The sequence below is a fragment of the Cuculus canorus genome, chromosome 2 (genome assembly GCF_017976375.1).
Source record: "Cuculus canorus isolate bCucCan1 chromosome 2, bCucCan1.pri, whole genome shotgun sequence".
Taxonomy (NCBI): Eukaryota; Metazoa; Chordata; class Aves; order Cuculiformes; family Cuculidae; genus Cuculus; species Cuculus canorus.
This window is the reverse complement of record NC_071402.1, coordinates 24,876,761-24,886,551: the sequence shown is the minus strand read 5'-3', so window position 1 is coordinate 24,886,551 and position 9,791 is coordinate 24,876,761. Positions and strand designations below refer to the sequence as shown.

General features: G+C 38.4%; 1 protein-coding gene across 4 annotated transcripts in view; it reads left to right on the top strand.

The window, feature by feature from the left end:
* CPQ (carboxypeptidase Q) overlaps positions 1-9,791 on the top strand; it is a 157,199-nt gene that overhangs the window by 85,048 nt on the left and 62,360 nt on the right. The gene's annotated exons all lie outside the window — the stretch shown is intronic.

The following is a 9,791-nucleotide window of genomic DNA, read 5'->3' as shown; positions in this document are numbered from 1 at the left end:
AGGTCCTGGATTCAGAGGGAAGGCAAACACAAAAAAAACAAAACGCAGAAGCAATGAGAGCAGATTCTTTGTTTTACTTTAACACATTATTATTACTGGCCTAGAAATCTCACCATCAGTATTTCCTCTGAAGTACAAGAAAATGTACATCTCTGGTTTTGATATAATTCTGGGTTCTGCAATGTTACTTCAGAAAAGGAATTTGCTACAAATGTCATGCTAAATGAACTTTAATCTTGTAACACTCTATTGTATTTTTTATGTGCCTGCACTTTCTCATATTGAAAAACATGTGCATCTCATTTTATATATAAACTGTTGTTGATTTAAGTCTTTGATGATCTGAGATTAGATTCTAAAAACTAAAAATTTAATAACTTGTGGGACATATAAGGGTACTTGAAATGTTACATGTTCTGGTTAGAATGCATACACACTTCATATGGCCCATTATGAAGTTCTGAAGATAAATGGTGCTTTATCAAGTGCTTTCTGGTTTTTTTCTTTGTTTTGCTCCACAGTGGTCAAGCTGTCTATAAATAGGCTCTTGGGGCTAAATTAATTGAGAGGAAATTGGCATTGAATATTGGAGAAGCAGGAGAAGAGAATGAAATCAAATGATAAAGTAACTTTCCAGGAATGTGATAAAATGCCTGCATGTCTCGTTTTCACTATCCCTGGTTGACAAATAGAGGCTGCCCTCTCCCCTCTATCTGTACTATGAGTATTTATTTTCCTATCTTTCAGATAAAGTTGCTCTGATTCAGCCTGAGTTGGGCAGTGGGAGAGGAACGACTGGAGAAATCTCTCTCTCTTGATTTACCTGGTACCCACAGTTACCCACTGAGGGTGGCTGATCCCTCATTGCAGTGAGGGAAGCCCTGTCAGATGCACTGGGACCCAGATTCCACCTTGAAGTTTAAAAAATGGGAGTGGTAAGCGTGGGAGGGAGATATTAGGTTACAATGTGATACTTAAGCTTTTCTTGCTCATGCAAAACAGTGTGGTGGTGCAGATAAGATTGCTAATCAAGATGGTGTGGAAAGCAAGCAAAGGAAGGTCTCCTGCTGCTGTTGCGGCAGCTATGGTGAAGGTGATGTGTGGGGATGCCAAGGCAGCCCCGTGATGGCAAATAATTGGCATCTAGCACAACTTTTTTTTTTATTACATAGAACACCTGTTTAACACTCATCCTTTGCCAGTGCAGATCTGCTTCACATACCTTGAGCTTTTATTGTGCTTTGTCCTCCTTCCCAGATGAAACTTAGGTCTCATAACCACTTAAAAGCTTATCTGCAATACATTTACAGCCTGATTTTCAGTCCCGTTTTTGCTTCTCAGTGCTTCCTTGGGGTAATTTGGAGAGGCTGTGTGCTCAGTGCAAGAATCTGCTGTAGCTCAATAGACACAGATCACTGTCAAGGCAATCAACCACACTTTTTATATGTTTGTGTTTTCTGAGCTTCTGGTACTCAGTAGTATTTTCGTGGGTGACATGCTTCAAGCAAATGACACATTACACTACCACCAGCTAATATCTGTTCCCAGGCAGCAGTTCATATCAGTTTCTTCCCCTCAAACCTATGCTGATTTGTGACACTGGCAACAGGTCATGGGCAGTTCTGGTGACATACCTCAATTGGAGTGAACGCTTTATACAGAACTTCAGAAACTTGTTATCTGCAGCTTTCTTTTTACCTCATTTGACTTCTTTACTGTTTCTGCTAACTTATTTCCTCATGTCTTTTTAAAGAAATCAAACATTAGCTAGATTTTTTTTTTTTTTTTTTTGAAAAGCACATTTACTGGAGAACGTAGAATAGCACTGTATCAATTGTGGAAGAGAAACTAGCTGTAAGGTTTCTTCCTACATTGAGAAGTTTGTAGGCAAAGTCCAAGAAATATTTCAGATTCATGTCCTTTTGCCTAATTTGTGGCTCATTTACAATTATAGTGGTGTAATTATGGTAGCAGTGTTAGTATCAGATGCCCTGCAGCATCTGAGAGTAAATGCTAATTACTGGAGTGAGATCTGCAACTGCAGTCTGGGTTATGTGAATATAGGTGGTTTCAGAAAATGAGAATACAGCTCACATGGTTTGGAAGTATACGCATTGCAGAGGACCTGTTCTTTGGAGCAGCTTTTTCCAGGAAAGTGTGTTTGACACCTGCTGTTCAAGTAAGTTATCCCGCCAAGCTGAGGGGTGTCAGTACAACAGGAGTAGCAGCCTGCTAGCAGAGTAGGTTTGCCTTTTTTTTTGCTTGTACTAATAGAATGTTAATTTGCATTGTTTCATTTGTAACCTGCAAAATCCAGGTAAGCATTTTTGCTTAGTGTTGTTCAGGAAGTACAGTCTAATAAACGTTCAAGTTTCCTGCTTGCTCTGACCTCATATTGCAATCGACATTTTTCAAAGCCATAATTAAAATGTCTTCCAATGTAACACCTTGTGTCTCACATTCCCTTCGGTCTGTCCCTGCCATATGTGGATGAAAAGGAACCTGTCTGCATAAAGGCTTCAGTCTCTTGAGAAGAATGTGGCAAAGATAAATGCTGGCCAACCTTGAAGCATCTTTTCTTCTTCCAGCAGGAATGAAGCATCTGAGAACGGCTTTGGAAGTCAGTAGAAAAATTTATAAGATGTCAGTGGGAGGAGAAGAGTTTAGAGAGAGCTACAGATTCCTATCAGTTATTCTGAAATTGTTGTGTTATTAGATCGTGGGAATAAAAATTGCTGTAGCACTCAAATGATAAACATATGATCCAAATTTTTCATGCCCTTATTTCTAATAACAAGGACTGGAGTGGATGCATTAAGAGAATCTTGTTCTTCATGCCCCTAATTGTCTGTGTGCAATCTTGTCAGAGGTTTATTTAAAGGATAGAATAAGTTTCTTTTAACATTCAACCATTAAAATATTTAAGCAGGAACAGCCTTGATATAATCTAAACTAAACATGCCTTTCAAGCTTATTAATCCAGGACATAAAATCAGTTTTATTTACTACTGTGATAAGCATTGTGTTTAGGTTTTGTGCTTTTAAATGTCAAAATCAATAAAATTAGAATAGGAGCCTCTGAGAACAGTGCCTGAAGGAGAAATTAATTTCATTTTAACACGAACAGATATGATATTAAGTACGAATTGAACAGCAGTAATGGTTTCAGTATGACACAGGGTTTCATTAAGAAATCCAACAATATTTATTGCATTAAATGTCAGGGTTCTGGAGGCTGAATGAATATAGGGTCTTTTTAATGCATATTTTGGAGGTGATTGAAGACTGATGTTTAGTAGCAGTCAGTAGTACTTGCCTGCTGGTTAGCCAGTGCTGTATACACATCAGAATTACGGTGAACATATATTCCTCTGTCGTGTGTGAAACTGAGGGGTGCAGAGATATTTAAGTAAATAAGTTATTTCAACTTGCAGCCATAGCCAAAGAAACTAATGGGAGATGGTATTGACAATGAGACCTTTCAGATGAAGGTCAGGGATTCGGATCTAAGGTGAAGTGACAGGGCGTATTAGTTAGCATTGACAGATTTTGAGTGGTCTAGGGACATAAAGTTAAGTCCAACTGCACAGAAGCCCACATCGTACAAATTTACCTGTATAACTTGGATCTAGCTGATGTTTCTGGTGTTTTCCTTTCCATTTTCCTATCTGTAGCTGTACACAGGGCAAAAAGAAATTCTGTTGTGAACATTTTCATATGCTCAAAAGTTACCAACACTATAGAGGACGCAAAGACATTTGTGCATGTGAAAATGTCAGAGATGATACCAACCTGCAGACATTCCTGAGGTAGTTGATAGAGGGGAGATGGAGACCAACATGCAAAGGACGTCTTGGCTTTATTTCAGAGTGTAGCCGTGAGGATGCCTCTCCCACTTCTAGGAGGAGTGCTGTAATCACTCTGCACGTCCCTTGCAATAAGTACTCAAATGTTTCACACAAGTTGGACCAATTCCAAATGAGATAACTTCCATTTTCTGATATCCCCACCTGTGGTAGTCATGGCATGAGTTTAGAAAGAGGCAGGACAATGGACTTGTATAGCTCTTCTCTTTCTGTTACTGCAGCTGACTCGTTTTTCACTTTTGTCCGGGGTTTGTCCAGAGATATGAGTTATCTGTCTGCTGTCTGTCCTGTGGAAGGGAAGTGCTGTTTTTTGCCTGACATATGACCAGTTTAAAAAATAACAACAAGCAGTAGCCATAGAGTGTCTGGGCAACACATGCACTTGAACTGCCTTCCGGCCTTGTGATATGCCAAATATCTTGAAGTATGTGTTGCCAGCTTTTTTCCTATTTTGCCACAGCTGCACTTTGCACAAGGTTTATCTGAAGACCTTTGTACTCCAAATGCATTCCAGAGCCCTTGCATTACTGGTTCCAGAAAACTGGATCTCTCCTGACTTTGAGCGGATATTCCACCTTCTGAATCATTCTGACAACAATTGTCTTATCTGGTCTTTTACAGAACTAGTTTGAGTTTTTAAAGCAGCTTCTTTTCCATCTTGGTAAAAACTTGTGTCAAACACACTTTCAGTTTCATGATAGTATGTAAACAAAGAAATTAAGGACAGATAAATATGAAAGATGAGCTATCACTGTGTATCAAAACTCTGGGTTTTTGAGATACACCAAAGGGACCTGAGTCTGTCAGTGTTACTTGAAAGTACTTAGCTGTGTCTCTGTGAGTATTGCTTTTTGATTTCTGAGGGGCTGCAGACAGGTACTAGAAATTCTGGTCTGAGTTTTCGTTTGTGTAAGGAAATACAGCTCCAGTAATTCCAATGTAAGGTGGGGACTTCAGCTCTCCACTTTTTAGTGTTTTCCATGAATGCCATTGAAATGATTACTGGAATAAATGTTAATCTTCACCGTATCCCTACATAATAAACAATTTTTAGTCCCATTTTACTGATAAAGAGATCAGTACAATATAATTAGCTAATTTGAATTTAGAAATGAGAAAATAATGCTTTTCAAAGTCCACATCTAAGCCTCAATAGAAGTGCTGTTTTAATTATCAGAAACTAAAAGTTACTGAAGGGACTATAATTTGTGTAAGAAAACTTGTAATCTGAAAATTGTGTTGAAACTTTGAACACGTCTCATAAAATATGTAAAGCAATTATTTTAAGGTCATTGTAAGATAAAGACTTTCTTTCGTGTTGCAAGCCAAGTAATGCCCTGTTTCTGTGGGTTCTTGCATCAGTTCATAAAACTATTAGAAAAAAATTGCAAATTATTCCATAAAATGGATTCATACCAACTTTAATTTTTACCATGAATTTGATGGCCCTAAGTAGAAAAGAGGTCTTTTGTCTTGTGCCAGTAGAATACTATATTGAAGATTACAGTTGTACTTCAGCTGTCTGCATCTTGAAGGACATACTTGCCTTTGGTGGAATTGATTTCCAAGTTGTGTTCTGCTTTTTCTGTCTCTTTATTGAAATCTTCAAAGCCAAATGAAATATGGATTATTTAGAGATCCAGAAGAAAATATGAGTTATTCACTCTAGAGTCAGTGTCATAATTACAAAAAGAGACCTCTAGAAGTCATGTAGTCCAACCCTGTGCTCAAAGCCAGGTCAACTAGAAAAGATTGCATAGGCCTTGCATTTTGAATATCTCCGAGGATGGAGAACCCACAGCCTCTCTGGGTAGCCGTTTCTAGTCTTCTATAACCCTTGTAGTAAAAAACTTTATTTCTATTTCTAAATGGAATTTCTTCTATTTCAGTTTGTGCTTGTTGCCTCTTGCCCTATCAGTGAGCACTATTGAGAAGAGACTATCTGCATCTTCTTTACATCCCCCATCAAATATTTTTACACATTTATGAGATTCCCCAAGCCTTCTCTTCTCCAGTCCCTGCTCTGTCAGACACCCTTCATTATCCCTGTGGCCCTTGGCTGGACTTATTCCAGTGTATTCATGTCTCTCTTGTTCTGCGGAGCTCAGAATTGGACATAGCACTCAGATGTCTCTCAAGTGCTGAGTGGAGAGAAAGGATCATATCCCTTGATCTCCTGGGAACACTTTTCCTGATGCAGCTCAGGGAGCTGTTGGCTTTTATTTATGGCACAGGCACATTGCTGACTCCTGGTCAACTAGTTGTCCACCAGGACTCCAAGCTTCTTCTCTGCCAAGCCGCTTTCCAGCTGGTCAGCCTCAGCCTGATCCTTGAAAATCATCCAGCTTTCCTGGACCCTTTTTCTCTCCAGGACTGTCTCCCATAGGATTCTCACAAGCAGGTCCTTGAACAGGCCACTTTCCTAGCATCCAGGGGTGATATCATGCCACTTGCTTTGCTCCTTCCTCTCAGGATCCTAAACTCCACCATAACTTCGCTGCTGACCTTCACATCCCCAGCCAGTTCTTCCTTGTTTGTAAGTATGAGGTCTGGCAGAGCATCTCCCTCACGAGTTCATTGATCACCTCTGTGAGGAAGTTGTCATCGGTGTCTTCCAGAGACCTCCTAGGTTGCTTGTGCCCTGCTGTATTCTCCTGCCAGCAGATATCAGGGTGGTTAAAGTGTCCCGTAAAGACCAGTGGTCAAAGAGCCTGTAGTCGTCATTTGCACCCTTAGGTCATGGGAGCCGTCCCACCATGCCTTTGGGATCCTAAGGAGATGGCAGCCCTGCAGCTGCATGCAGACCTCCGTTTCTCCTGACCCTTCCCTGTGGTGCATGTGCTTGTGTTTCATTCATCACTTTACGTTTCCTACCCCACCCAAGCGAGTTGCTGTGCTTCTGGAAATGCTGGAAGTTAGCACTGCATTGAGAGTTTATTATGTATTTTAAGAGAAAAGAAATGTGTGTGTGGGAAAGAGAAATGAGAATGTTATGTAAGCATTACAAAAATTAGTAGGTAATAATAAGAAGCTTGAAAATCCTGGGACAAATAAAAGGATAATATTGGCAAAATTCTGAGAAAACTTGTGCAGGTGACAGAAATATAGGGTAAACCACAGAAATAAAGTAGGGTTACAGTAATCAAATGAAAGACTAATTGAGTGATTTAGCATATATACAATGAAATCCTTTAAGCAGCAGAGGAAGAAATAGTAAGAACCTGGCCTACGCATGGGTTTGGGGAGCAAGAGGTCCGCATCAGAAGATCCTCCATCATAGGCACAGATCTGTGAATTGTTGAATCTGAACACAGGTCTGTGAATTGTTGACCGTGAAAATACTTAATGCTAGGGAGCAGAAAGCTTTTGCCATCACAGCAGAAAAGTGTGGGGCCATTTCCCCCTCTAGAGTAGTGAAGACAAGAGGCATCACCAGTTTTGTTACATCATTTTGACTATGGAATTGGGATGATGAGATGGTTTCAGAAGAACTGATTATGTGATCAGCACTCCTTTTAGTATGTATAACAGTGAGGGACAATGGTGTGGTAAAAGGCAAGTATTCCATTTCTATTGTGTTCAGCTGGTGGTGATGAATTAAATAAAAGCTTCTGGAGGTACAAAACTATGAGGTAGGCTTGTGAGCTGACAGCATTCAAAATCCAGTTTGGCTTTTGAATGCTGCAGTGAGAGCCCATTAGGTCATATTTTAAAAAAGGTTGTGTTATAAGTATTGGAAAAAATATTTTTCTAGGAGCAAATGGTGAAACGGTTTGTCCAGAGAGGTTGTGGCAACTCTGTCTTTGGAAATTTTTAGAACTTGACTGGACAAAACTCTAGGTGATCAGATCTAAGCTGACCCTGCCACGAGCAGTCAATGAGCACCCAGAGGTCCCTTCCAACATGAAGTATTCTCTGGTGCTTGGTATCTGGCACTGGGACATATGTGTTACATTTCAAAGCCTCCTCTCTTGTAGTCCTTTCCTGTTGCTACAGCCATTAAAGGGTTGTTTTGACTTGCTTCCATCAGCAGTCTTCTTGGGGGGCTTGTAGAATGAAGTCTATTTTCTTGAGGACAGTTCAGAGATAGCTACTCAGGATGATTTTCAGGACATCTTAGGCCATCAGAATGCCATAAGGCAGTGCTAGTGGGGCATGGGTCTGACTTAAGAGGTCTTCTAGTGTTCTTGAGAGGCAACAATAGTTTTGAAATTTTTTTGAGAAAAATCTACAATTTTTACTGTTCTGGAAAGGGGTGCTTGCCTGGAGTGCATAGTATTACAGAGTATGACTTTTTTGCAGATAGTTCAGTGAAAGAAGTAGCACTAGGCATTAGTGTTTATTTTAGCTGAGATTAATTTTGATATTTGATAAAAAACATTTTAAAGATAAAACATTTGGGAAAGTTGCTAGTTCTGTAGTAATGGGGAATCATATATATATATGTGTGTGTGTATATATATGCCTAAAGTGAATAAAATATAACTGCTAAGTCTCTAGATCATAAAATAATCCCTTTCTTCATACAGAAATAATCTACTGCATGTGTAACGAAAGTCTTTCTTTGTGTAGAAAAAAGATTGTTTTTTTCTGCAGACCAAATACCATTTCAGCTTTCATACAGAGGTGTTGCAGATTGTTTGCTAATCTTTGAACTAGAAAAATAGCAGCTACATCATCTTTATGTAAGGGTAAGTGATACTTCAGTGATATTTCAGTGATACCTGGTCTTGTTTAGAGTAGTTATTGTTGTGATTTTTCCTCTTAAAACCTCTAGAAATGGGCTGAAATATATAAATTAAAATCTTTATTTTCAAAGTACAATGTTATGAAGAGTATTATTATTTCTGAAATGTTACAGCTCAGGAAATAGGTAATAAAAGGTTCTAGAGAACTTAAATATGGAAATGCTAAATCTTAAAATCCAGCGGTTAATAAGAAAATGGTAGTCATTTCAGTACTTGGTTATCTTTTGAATGCTCATATAGTTTTTATGTCTCATTACCTTTAGTACAATTCCTTTATCAGTAATAATTTACTTCCAGACTAATTTTCTCCTTCACTGTCCTATATGCCATAAATGTTATCAGTCTGTGTTATTTAGCTACTCAGTGCTTCTGAGATTTACTTCAAACAGGGAGGTTTAGTTGCAATACTTTCTGAGAATACTTAATTTTGAATCACTTCTACAAAGTAGAGATTCATCTTTAAGGAGTTTACTGTATATTGTGACACAGGGGCTCTTTGAAGGTTAATCAGCTTTTTAGCAATAATAGGGTTGGATTCTTGTGTGACTAAGTGAGTCACTTCTGTTTCATGTGCAGATCTATCATTTAATCGCAAGCCTGCAAGTTAAGACTTACTACACTGCATATTAAGTAGAAAAGACAGTTTTTGTTTCAATCATTTTTTTCTTTCTGAACTTCACTGTATCTTTAGGACTGTAAATTAGTTGAGACAGCTAGACTGATTATTTGAGAACCATTCCTAATGTGCATGAAATCTAGTAAAAGGAGCTGTACAGTGAAGTCATATTATTTGGACACCAAAGTTAAAAACTAATTTGAAGAAATATTCTTATATATACAAAATAAAATCCATTAAATGTGGTGATGTTCCCAATTTACATTTAGGTCATGATTTAATCCAATTGCAGTTTAACTGGCGGCTGTTAGTATTTTCTTAAAGACAAGTACAGAAACTCACAAATCTATTTCTTCAGGTATTTGTAGCCCAAAACAAGTAATTGGGCTATGGTCAGAGTAGAATTCTACAAACAGATTTTACCAAGTAAGCATTTTTTTACAACTGAATATCTCTGATATAGCTCTGTGCTTGAATTCCATCAACTGTTGAAGTTGATGGAAATCACACAATAGTGTAGAACTATATTTAAACATAAATGGACAAAGCATTTTTTTTTCT